Source organism: Schistocerca gregaria, chromosome 6 (assembly GCF_023897955.1).
Source record: "Schistocerca gregaria isolate iqSchGreg1 chromosome 6, iqSchGreg1.2, whole genome shotgun sequence".
In the NCBI taxonomy this organism is placed as follows: domain Eukaryota; kingdom Metazoa; phylum Arthropoda; class Insecta; order Orthoptera; family Acrididae; genus Schistocerca; species Schistocerca gregaria.
In genome coordinates, this window is record NC_064925.1 from 139,472,475 (window position 1) to 139,485,195 (window position 12,721).

The 12,721-nt window shown below is 43.0% G+C and overlaps 1 protein-coding gene across 4 annotated transcripts in view; it reads left to right on the forward strand.

The window, feature by feature from the left end:
• The window catches only part of LOC126278180 (carotenoid isomerooxygenase), a 323,874-nt gene that overhangs the window by 187,778 nt on the left and 123,375 nt on the right, over positions 1–12,721 (forward strand). The window lies entirely within an intron of this gene.

Below are 12,721 nucleotides of genomic sequence, written 5' to 3' on the forward strand. Positions count from 1 at the left end.
GAATGTTGCAGCTGTGGTTGTTTTGCACAACTGACTGCTGATTCCGAGAATTTCGTCTTCTACAAATGCGGGGTGCCCCTTAACTGGAGCATCGATTTTAGTAAGTACCTAAGCCAAGAACTTCCGCATTGCTGGACTGGGCTTATAGGTCGCCTGACCTAACGCCCTGTGACTGTTTCCACTCGTGGTATATTAAGGACCGTCTTTGCGTTCCTCACTGCCACACGATTTACTCACAGAACGCATCAATACTGCTACGATGACCATTGTCAGGATGGTAAAAACTTTCTAAAGCCGAGCTCGCGTAAATATTTCTTTACTTACAAACAACCAGTTTCGACAACTTTGCTGCCATCTTCAGGTGTTCAAAACTTTTTGTTATACACTGAAGCACCAAACTGCTGCTGCAATGGTAGGTTATCAAGATCTAAGAGAGTTTGAACGTGGTGTTACAGTTGGGCACGAGCGATGGGACACAGCATCTCCGAGGTAGCGACGAAATGGGGATTTTCCCGTACGACCATTTCACGAGTGTACCGTGAATATCAGAAATCGGGAAAAAGATCCTGCAAGAACGGAACCAACGTCGGATTGAAGAGAATCGTTCAACGCCACAGAAGTACAACCGTTCTGCAGATTGCTGCAGATTTCAGCGCTAGACCATCAGCAAGTGTCAGCGTGCAAATCCTTCAACAAAAATCATCTATACGGGCTTCCAGAGCCGAAGGCCCGCTCGAGCACCCTTGATGACTGAACGACACACAATTATACGCCTCGCCTCGACCCGTCAAAACCGACGTTGGACTGTTGATGACTGGAAACATATTGCCTGTTCGGACGAGTCTCGTTTCAAATTGTATCGAGTGGATGAATGTGCACTGGTATGGAGTCAACCTAATGAATACATGGACCCTGAATGTCAGCAGGGGACTATTGAAGCTGGTGGGGGGCTCTGCAATGGTGTGGCCGCGAGGGATTAGCCGAGCGGTCTCAGGGCGCAGCAGTCATGGACGGTGCGGCTGATCCTGGCGGAGGTTCGAGTCCTCCCTCGTGTGTGCGTGTGCGTGTGCGTGTGCGTGTGCGCAGGATGATTTAGGTTAAGTAGCCTGTAAGTTTAGGGACTGATGACCTTAGCAGTTAAGTCCCATAAGATTTCACACACATTTGAACAATTTTTTTTGCTATGGTGTGGGGCTAGTGCATCCATTCATGTCCATTGTGCGTTCCGACGGACTTGGGCAATTCTAGCAGAACAATGCGACTGGGGCACTCCACACGTCCAGAATTGCTACAGATTGGCTCCAGGAACACTCTTCTGAGTTTAAACACTTCCTCTGGCCACCAAACTCCCCAGTCACGAACATTATTGAGCATATCTGTGATGCCTTGCAACGTGCTGTTCAGAAGAGATCTCCACCCCTCCTCGTATTCTTACGGATTTATGGACAGACTGAAACGTCCCCTTAGAAAAATTATACAAGACTGTGCTTAAACTGACACACAATATTTTTAGCGCAACGCAATCTGACTTCCAAAAATCCCTACAAACGAATGGCCCGGACTAACATTAATCTATACCTTTCACAAATCACTTACCTCAGAAAAATCTTCGTTACTCGAACTACTGCAATACAGCGAGCGCCACTACTGCCAGCTAACTAAAAGAATCAAACTACGGTAGGCACTAACTACTGATAGGTATAGTTAGCAAATGAAAGATTTTAATAGAGAACAAACAGTGTATTTACCTTAATAGTCAAAATATATATGGTAGTTCATGACATCCAGTCTTACAAATGACAAAACTCCGCCATTTCTCTCCTCACATCCACCACTGCTGGCGGCTCGCCTCCAACTGCGTAACGCTACGCGCTGTTAGCATCCAGCTGCCGCTGCCCAACACTACAATGGCAGACAACAATGCAAACCAGCCACAGACTGCACACGGCACAGCCAGTGATTTTTATACAGAGCGCTACGTGGCGGCGGCGTTACCAATAAAAAAACCTAAACAGCCTACTTAAAAGACCTGCAGGATTCATGGTGTCGGTTCCCTCCAGCACTACTTCAGACATTATTGAACCCCATGTTACGTGGTGTTGCAGCACTACTGCGTTCTCGCGGGGATCCTGCTCGGTATTAAGCGTGTGTACCAGTTTCTTCGGCTCTTCAGTGTAAAATGAGTTCATATTCAGGTAGAACCTAACACCAAGATGTCATGTAGATAAAATGTAATATAAATAAATAAATATTTATGCTATCTTGGCTGTAGAAAGTTCTTACCAAGTAAAACATATGGCTCGTTCTGGTCTCACAGCATGAGAAAATTCATTCACATTTACGGAATGTTGCTACGTAAGGTACTGGACGGACTTGACTACTGTTTGGACGTCTGTCATGTGACCAGAGGAACGCTCATAGAACGTTTGTAGAGTGCAAAATGCAAAGTGCGTGAGTTTGCGTTTCTATTCAGGCACCAGTCATATTTATATACGTAATACTTCAGGAAAAAATACAGCTTTGAAAACGAATGAATCGTTCATTGTAGCCCTATACTGTGCAGAACTTAAATGTTTAAAACACGACATATTGTCAAGTGCTGTGCAAAACACAACCTTATGTCTAACTACAACAAAAACTGAAGACAATGGCAGAAACTGCTTATTACGGTCTTCATTTGATTCTAAAATCAGTGACTAATCTGAAATACCGACCAGAGAACATCGTGTGTTCCTACCTACTCTATTCTCTTAACGCAACACTCTCCCCTTTGAATAACCCATCTTATACAAAGAAACCGGCTGTGTGTGCGACCTCGTCTGTTGTGATGTATTGCCCTGTGTTACTGAGGCAAAAATAATGCACTCTTGCGCTCAGCCGGCCTAAGTGGCCGTGCGGTTTTAGGCGCTGCAGTCTGGAACCGCGAGACCGCTGCGGTCGCAGGTTCGAATCCTGCCTCGGGCATGGATGTGTGTGATGTCCTTAGGTTAGTTAGGTTAAGTAGTTCTAAGTTCTAGGGGACTAATGACCAAAGCAGTTCAGTCCCATAGTGCTCAGGGCCATTTGTTTTTCCTTGCGCTCAGGTATGTCAATTTTACTCGATTTGCGCCGAAGTCCCCATGTGTGGCATGGCGCTGGTTCGCAGTTAGGTAAGCGGATGAAACGAACTGTTCTTCCAGCCAGGGTCACAGCTTAGTCGTGTCTGCGCAAGTGGAAAAGCAGAGAAAGTGAGAGTGAGATGCAAACCAGTTACGCCCCGGTACAGTTACGAGTGCAGTGCCGTGACGCACTGGTCGGGAAAATGACGTCTGAAGTGGCCGTCAAGTTGCTGTAAGAATAGAAAACGTCTTATATTTATTTTTCCCTTCGATGCTAATGATTTCACTGGAAACATCCGAACAAATGTTCTTTGAGGCGCTTTCACTATCCTTATATGTTCTACCGATACAGTTACTACTACTTCTACCATTACTACTACTACTACTACTAATAATAAATACAATAGTTTTCTTGTGAATTTAAGCTTTTTCTCGGCGTATACTGTGTCGGAATAAACTGCGGGAATGCCACCGGGTAAATTTATCAAAAACAGCCGGTATTCGATAGATAACCCCGTTTCCATTTCCAATGTACGGATCTATATTATTAACGGCTAAAACGGTCACCCGTTCGCAGTTGCAGGTTCGTTTAATGTCTTACAGAGGCAACAAATATCTGATATTCAGTATTTTTTCGTATACCTATTGACCGAATGTAAAAGTTCAAAATACTGTCATAATCTACTCATTAATCTCTTCGTTCCCTCGGGTCGTAAATGTAGACCTTTGTTCGCCATTTTTGTACTCGGCAAATAGACGTATTTTCCCCCTCTTAGACCGATGGCCCGCGAACGTGAATCTTCTAGTTCTTAGTTTTAAAACCAGGGCGCAGTACCTTGAAAGGTACGATTCGTGTGTTACTTTACAGCACTTCGTGCGCAGATAATGATTACTTCTAAAAATCCTAAAGGTGTGTAAATAATTATTTTGTGTAAATGTTAGACTGAGGATCTGTGTTTTTTACTAACATTCGATAACTATTCTAGATGATGAGAATCCGTTCAGATTTCTATAAATTTTGTGCGTTATTATAAAATAATCCATTTTCTGAAAGGCCTCGTATGTGGACCACAGGTCATAATTCATATATGCTAATCTCAGTTTCGTCTTCGATAATGGAATACTGAAATAACTTATTTCTACATTCTATAGCAACGCGTGAAATATTAACTGATGAGCAATTAAGCTCTTTTTAATGACAGTAATGCGCCAGTTATCTGATTGGAAAGACGAGGAATTCTCGTTTTTGTCTGAAGACTGTCCTGCTGAGGTTGATGAAACTGACTGTTAAACAATAAGAACGATAACATGTCATGCTGTTAGCTAGACGCAGCGAACGTCATTGTATAGTGAATTTCTCTTACGGCAAAGATGAAGACGATGTAGAAAATGTAAATAAAAAGTCAAGAAGATCTGTGTAGCATAGTAACCAATTTTAGAACTCATATTTCAAAATGTCTACCAACTACCAAATTTTCTTGTCGCAATGAATGCCTCAGAATGCAGTAAACATGGCTGCAATTCCAAGGTATGTGCGTCAAAACTGGAATGTATGTATGTATAGTGAACAAATATTGTTTTGAATCTTATTAGAAAACGTACGGTAAAGATTTATTTGCGAACTTCTTACTTGCGAGAAATTATTGTATGATTATCGTTTTCTTTCATTCATGAAGTTAGAGTACCTACAAAAACCTGTATGTATTGGAAATCATACATTTCAAATATATATATGGTAGTCCATTGATCGTCTTGTCTAACTTGAAGGGGGAAACCAGATGGCGTTAGCTATAGTTGCCCCGCTAGATGGCGCAGCCATAGGTCAAACGGATATCAACTGCGATTTTTAAAATACGAATCCACATTTTTCATTACATATGAGTATAGTATGTAACAAAATATGAATGTTTATCAGCGATAGATTACCTAATCGTTTTTCTTATCATAAATTAATTTTAACAGTAAGCCACAGCATATCTCCGCGGTGACATTTTGTGTGCCGTACAGCTTACTATACTTGTGTTGTCAAATAATGTTAGGTATCACATAGCTTATGTACGTCGTCACGTGACCAAGCTTAGCTGCTGCAAGGCCGTGGGTACACCTCGTCCACTCCCTACAGGCGAGGTCACATGAAAAACCGGTTACGGTGTTTATGCCCGAGAAAGAGAGGAATTCTATCTGGTAATAATTGCAGTGACATCAGCTTAGATCTTGACAAAATATCAGCGTCGTGCAAACGCTTGCAATTACTATGTATTGAAATCCAAAATTATGCACTTCACGAAATGTAATGGCGTGGCGTCACCTTACTGTACGTTCTGAAGACTGGACAGATGCACAAAAAGAATAGCGTGCAGATCTGCAAGTCTTTATCGTATTTTCCGCGTGTCAAAGAAACCTGTGGTCATTAACGCTGCCCTTCCTTGTTTACGTACAGTATCCTCTCTTACCCTTGATATGGATCCCACAGAGTTGAGCAATATTCTAGGAAGTTTCGCAGGACTGTTTCGTGAGCAGTCTGCTTCATAGCTTCATAGTCCATTAGTTCTGTCTGGTTTGCAGCAGTACAACCTCCAACTCTCATAATGCTCTTTGGGCTGTGAAAAGTTGAAAATGCACAATCCCCTCTATGGCCACTCCATTTCATATTCCCACAAACTGTTACACCCAGCTCTTCGAATGAGCTTGAGGATTCCGTTTTTGCGTTCATTTAAGTATGTAGTTCTACACTTTTGAACATTTAAGGCAGTCTTGCGCCACGTTGAAACCTTATCAAGAACTGGCTGAATATTTGTGCAGTTTTTTAGATGGTACTGCATCAGTTCTATAAAAGAGGGCAGTAACAAAAGCAAGCATACGGCTTAAGATTCCACGAATGAATGAGTGACGTGCTTTAAACGACATCCTTGGCTCTTGACTGTGGAACGTGTGCGGCGGTATTGCTTGTTGTGTTTTAATGGCTATTTTAGATATCGTTGTCTAAATGTATAGGCGTACGTCAGTTGCCGAATATTTTATGATGTTATTTGAATGTTGACCTGCACTAGAGAATTTGTAACTTGATGCCTGTATCGTTAAAAATGTAGAAGTACGAGGGGCGTTCAATAACTAACGCAAGTTTTTTTTCTGCTTACTTCGGTTGGAAAAAAAATGCGGAATTTGTTATGGGACGACGTGGAACATTCAATCCTTTAGTTTCATGAATTTCCGATAGGTGGAGGAGCTTTACGTAGCTTACAAAATTGAGTCTGTAACGGAGGTTCGTGCCAAGCAGAGAGGTGTCACTGAGTTTCTTTTGGCAGCAAAACAAGGGCATCGCAGATGTTCAAGGGCGCTTGCGGAATGTCTCTGGAGACGTGGCAGTGAACAAAAGAGCGGTGAGTCGTTAGGCGAGGCTCTGTCAGAATCGCAACCAAGACACGCAAACCTCTCCGATATCTCGCTTGCTGGTCGACCGTACAGTGACTCCTGCAATGTTGGAGCGTGGGGTAATTCTCATTCGAGAGGCGGGAGTCAGGTTGAGATTCATTAGGAGAGTCCTTAGAAAATGTAGTCCATCAACAAAGGAGGTGGCTTACAAAACACTCGTTCGACCTGTACTTGAGTATTGCTCATCAGTGTGGGATCTGTACCAGGTCGGGTTGACAGAGGAGATAGAGAAGATCCAAAGAAGAGCGGCGCGTTTCGTCACAGGGTTACTTGGTAACCGTGATAGCGTTACGGAGATGTTTAGCAAACTCAGGTGGCAGACTCTGCAAGACAGTCGCTCTGCATCACGGTGTAGCTTGCTGTCCAGGTTTCGAGAGGGTGCGTTTCTGGATGAGGTGTCTAATATATTGCTTCCCCCTACTTATATCTCCCGAGGAGATCACTAATGTACAATAAGAGAGAGTCGAGCGCGCACGGAGGCTTTCCGGCAGTCGTTTTTCCCGCGAACCATACGCGACTGGAACAGGAAAGACTGCGCAGTATAAATATAGACGTAGAGATGATCGACCGATCACAGTCAAACGCCTCGCTGCTTAACTGGACGTTTCTGTTGGTAGTGCCGACACACTCGTCCACCAGTCGGGCTATTCAAGGATGTGTGGCCGCTAGGTTTCTCGTCACCTAACATAAAGAGGATAAAGAACAACGAAGGGCCGTTTGTGAAGAATTGCTTGCTCGTTACGAGGCCGATCGTGACAATTTTTTGTCGGACATGGGTTCACCATTTTGAAACGGAAACAAAACGGCAACCTATGGAGTGGCGCCACATCGCCTCTCATCCGAAGAAAAAAGCTCAAAGCGCACTCCCAGCCGCAAGTCATGGTGACAATCTTCTGGAACTGTGGAGGGATTTTCAGTTTGATGTCCTCCCTAATGATGCAACGATCAACTCCCAAGTGTACTGTGTTCCCCTCAGAAAACTGAAGAAACGACTTGAGCATGTCGTCGCCGCGTAAACGCAAACGAACTTCTCCTCCCACATTGCAAAGCAAGCCCGAAGACAGGTTTACGCACTCGCGACCAGCTCACAAAATTTCATTGGACTGTTCTTCCTCAGCCACCCTACAGACCGACTTCCTTCTGTTCGGAGCAATGAAGGATCCAGGCCATCGATGATGTGGAAGTTATTTGGCCCCAGCGTCGACCAGGAGAGTGATACCATGCGTGCAGACAGGTCTCCCTAGTAAGGTGGCGTAATGTCGTCGCATTGATGGACGATTATTTTGAAAAATAGTATTTTGTAGCCAAAAGAGTGGGGAATACTATAGTGTGTTGGAATCCTGATAAAAACTTACCTGCTTTCAGAAAAAAAAAATGTTAGATTGCTTACCGAACGACCCTCGCAAATAAATAAAACCACTTTCCTCAACTGGGGTTCCACCTCAGTGAGTAATTCATCATTTAGCGTCCTCTCCTACTCCCTCTGTCGTCAGTGTCATTCATTTATCCTTGACATGGTCAGTCGTTTTCCGCTCACTTATTTCATTCTCTTATTACGAGGTATTACCGAGAGCAACGTGCAACTGGAGCTCTTCCTGACGGCAGGTTTGCACTTGCAGTCATGCAGAAACAAGCTTCAAACTGACCATGTGACCGGCGTGACAGAAATAACGAGGGTTACACCCTACTCGTCGCACGGTCCGTAAGACGCAGTCTAACTAGCGGGAAGTTTTATGCTGGGTAAGTTCATGGAGGAAACATAAAATTGCAGTGAATAAAGCAGACTGAAGGCTGGCAGGAAGTGAAAGTTAGTAAATCAGGAATCGGTATAGGAGAAATGGAAAATTGTAGATGCAAATATGGCTAGGGGAAAGCTGTATGTTGCCCGTAGGAAAATTAAAGACACCTTTAGAGAAGAGAGAACTAGTTGTACAAATATCAAGAGAGCAGATGGTAAACCAGCAGCCTCCCATCCATGTAAGGGAAGGCTGAAGTTGGGAGGAAGACAAGAGAAAAAAGATCGAAAACAATGTTACGTAAAGGGAAGAGGTAGTAGACAAAGATGTAATGGGAGATGTGATACCCAAACAAGAATTTGCCAAAGCACTGAAAGACCTAAGTTGGCAGAAGGCATCTGAAGTAGACGACTCAGAAATATTGAGATCCTTCGAAGAACCGGGCATGAAAAACGTGTTCCACGATATATTTAGGATCCACGAAAAACCTTGGGACTGAAAAAAGTAATAATCCTAATCCCAAAGAAGACTGTTGGTGAGAGATGTGTATATTACAGATCCATCAGCATAATGAGACACGATTGCAAAATGCTAACACGAATTATTTACGGAAGAATGAAAATACTAAGAGAATCCGAACTCAGTGAAGATATACTTTAATTCTAGAAAAATCTATTCTTAGCAAGTAAACTGAAGAAAGATAAACCTATGTTTATAGAAGTTGTTGATTTGCAGAAAGCTTTTGACGATCGTAGACTGGAATACCCTTTTTGAAGTTCTGAAGATAAAAGGGTAATGAAAGGAGCGAAAGATTATTTAGAACTTACATAAAACCCAGACTGCATTTCTGAGAGTCGAAGCACGTGAAAAGGAAGCAGTACTTTTGAAGGGAGCGAGACAGGGTCGTAGCCTGCCCGTGATGCTATTCAGTCTGTACATTGGGCAAGTTGTGAAAGAAACCATAGAGAAATTTTGGGATAGAATTAAAGTGCAGGCAGGAGAAATAAAAACTTGGTTTTCTGATGACAATATAATTCAGAGACGACAGAGAATTTGGAAGATCAGTCGAACAGAATACATAGTGTCTTGAAACCAGATTAAAAGAACAACTCCAATAAAAGTTAAGCAAGGAAAATGGAGTGCAGTAAAATTATGTCGGCTGATGTTGAGGGAATTAGATTAGGAAATGAGACATTAAAAATAGATTAGTTTTGCTTTCTGAGTAGCAAAATAACTGACAATGACCGAAGTGTAGATGCTATTAGAGTATGCAGGCTTGGAGTGGCAAGAAAAATGTTTCCGAAAAGGAGAAACATTCGAACATCTTAAAATTATATAAGTTATGGGAAGGCTTTTCTGAAAGCATATGTCTGCTGTGTAGCCTTTTATGGTAGTGACAATAAAATGTTCAGACAAGAAGAGATCAGAAGATTTTGACATGTGGTGCTACAGAAGAATACTGAAGATTAAATGGGTGTTAGAATAATTGATGAAGAGGTACTGAATGGAACTGGAGGGAACAACACTTTAGAGCACAACTTGACTAAACGAAGGGATCAGTCGATAGATCACGTCTGGTGGTGTCAATGACTAGTGAATTTAGTAATGGAGGGATTGTTGCTGTTGTGGTCTTCAGTCCAGAGACTGGTTTGATGTACTCTCCATGCTACTCTATCCTCTGCAAGCTTCATCTCCCAGTACCTACTGCAACCTACATCCTTCTGAATCTGCTTAGTGTAGTCATCTCTTGGTCTCCCTCTACGATTTCTATACTCCACGCTGCCCTCCAATACTAAACTGGTGATCCCTTGATGCCTCAGGGTATACCCTACCAACCGATCCCTTCTTCTGGTCAAGTTGTGCCACAAATTTCTCTTCTCTCCAATACTATTCAATACCTCATTAGTTACGTGATCTACTCCTCTAATCTTCAGCATTCTTCTGTAGCGCCACATTTAGAAATCTTCTATTCTCTTTATCGTCCATATTTGACTTCTATACATCGCTTCACTCAATACAAATACTTTCAGAAACGACTATCTGACACTTAAATCTATACTCAAAGTTAACAAATTTCTCTTCTTCAGATTCTGCTCCCCAAATAGCAAAACCATTTACTGCTTTAAGCGTCTCATCTCCTAATGTAATTCACGCACCATCACCCGATTTAATTCGACTACATTCCATTATCCTCATTTTGCTTTTATTGATGTTCATCTTATATCCTCCTTTCAAGACGCTGTCCATTCCTTTCAGCTGCTCTTGCAGGTCCTTTGCTGTCTCTGACAAAATTACAATGTTGTCGCCGAACCTCGAAGTTTTTATTTCTTCTCCATGGATTTTAATTCCTACTCCGAATTTTTCTTTTGTTTCCTTTACTGTTTGTTCAATATACAGATTGAATAACATCGGGGATAGGCTACAATCCTGTTTCACTCCCTTCCAAACCACTGCTTCCCTTTCATGTCCCTCGACTCATAATTGCCACCTGGTTTCTGTACAAATTGTAAATAGCCTTCCGCTTCCTGTATTTTACCCCTGCAACCCTCAGAATTTGAAAGAGAGTATTCCAGTCAACATAGTCAAAAGCTTTCTCTAAGCCGACAAATGCTAGAAACGTAGATTTGCCTTTTATTAATCTATTTTCTAAGATAAGTTGTAGGTTCATTATTGCGTAACGTTCCATTTCTACGGAATCCAAATTGATTTTCCCGAGGTCGGCTTCTACCAGTTTTTCCATTTGTCAATGCAGGCAAGTGGGAGATAAGACTTGTAGAAGGAGACCAAAACTTGAATATAATAACCAGGCTTTTTTTTAGGCTTGTGGGTTTCAGTACTTATGCAGCGATGAAGAGGCTGAAGACGATAGACTAGCTTGCTGAGATGCATCAGATCATCTCCGGACTTACGGCCACGACAACAAATTGACCATCTGCTAGCATTATCAGCCCTACTAAAATGTCAGTTGTGTTTAGAATGTGCCTCTTGTTGTTATAGTATGCCTGAAGACAGGCCTGTAAGCACAGGCCACAGTCCAGTTTACCTGGAGTCAACGTCGCGTCCTTGGGCGCTCACAGCCTTGAGATCTGCAACGTCCGGCACGTGGCTGCGAGCCACTGACTGATATTGCATCACAGGCAGCAGGATTTCTGGACTGGACTCGCAGTGCAGCGCGTCTGCGGCGAAGGCAGACTGCGCTCCAGCTGTGCATACCTGAACTTCCACTCCAGCTTTGAATACTGTCTGTTGCATACAGGCGGTCGAATTACGATGGATCTTTCGCAGGGCTGTTCCATTACTTTCGTGTTTCCCGGTTACCGTTAAGTAATGTCAAACGGCGCGTCAGCTGATAAACTATCAGCCTGGTGCTGAGATTGCGAACTAGCTCCAAATGTAGGGAAATACATACAGTCCACCTCGCGAAACGCGAAAGCTTTGTTTCTTTGACTACTGAATTAACCAATTAACCCATTGACTACCAATTTTAATTCATAAACGTTAATTATGGTTATATAATTGATGTTTAAGGCAGAAGTAACAATACGAAAAAATACACTACTGGCCATTAAAATTGCTACAACAAGAAGAAATGCAGATGATAAACGGGTATTCATTGGAGAAATATATTACACTAGAACTGACACAAGATTACAGTTTCATGCGGTTTGGGTGCACAGATCCAGAGAAATCAGTACCCAGAACAACCACCTCTGGACGTAACAACGGCCTTGATACGCCTGGGAGTTGAGTCAAACAGAGCTTGGATGGCGTGTACAGGTAGAGCTGCCCATGCAGCTTCAACACGATACCACATTTCATCAAGGGTAGTGACTGGCGTATTGTGACGAGCCAGTTGCTCGGCCACCATTGACCAGACGTTTTCAATTGGTGAGAGATCTGAAGAATCTGCTGGCCAGGGCAGCAGTCAAACATTTTCCGTATCCAGAAAAGCCCGTACAGGACCTGCAACATGCCGTCGCGCATTATTCCGCTGAAATGTAGGGTTTCGCAGAGATCGAATGAAGGGTAGAGCCACGGGTCGTAGCACATCTGAAATGTAACGTCCACTGTTCAAAGTGCCGTCAATGCGAACACGAGGTGACAGAGACGAGTTACCAATGGCACCCCATACCATCACGCCGGGTTATACGACAGGAAGGCGATGATGAATACACGCTTCCAATGTGCGTTCAGCGCGATGTCGCCAAACACGGATGCGACCATCATGATGCTGTAACCGATCCCTTCTTCTGGTCAAGTTGTGCCACAAATTTATCTTCTCTCCAATACTATTCAATACCTCCTCATTAGTTATGTGATCTACTACACTAGTCTTCAGCATTCTCCTGTAGCACCACATTTCGAAGTCTTCTATTCTTTTTGTCCAAACTATTTATCGTTCATTTTTGACTTCTATACGTGGCTACACTCCATACAAATACTTTAAGAAACGAC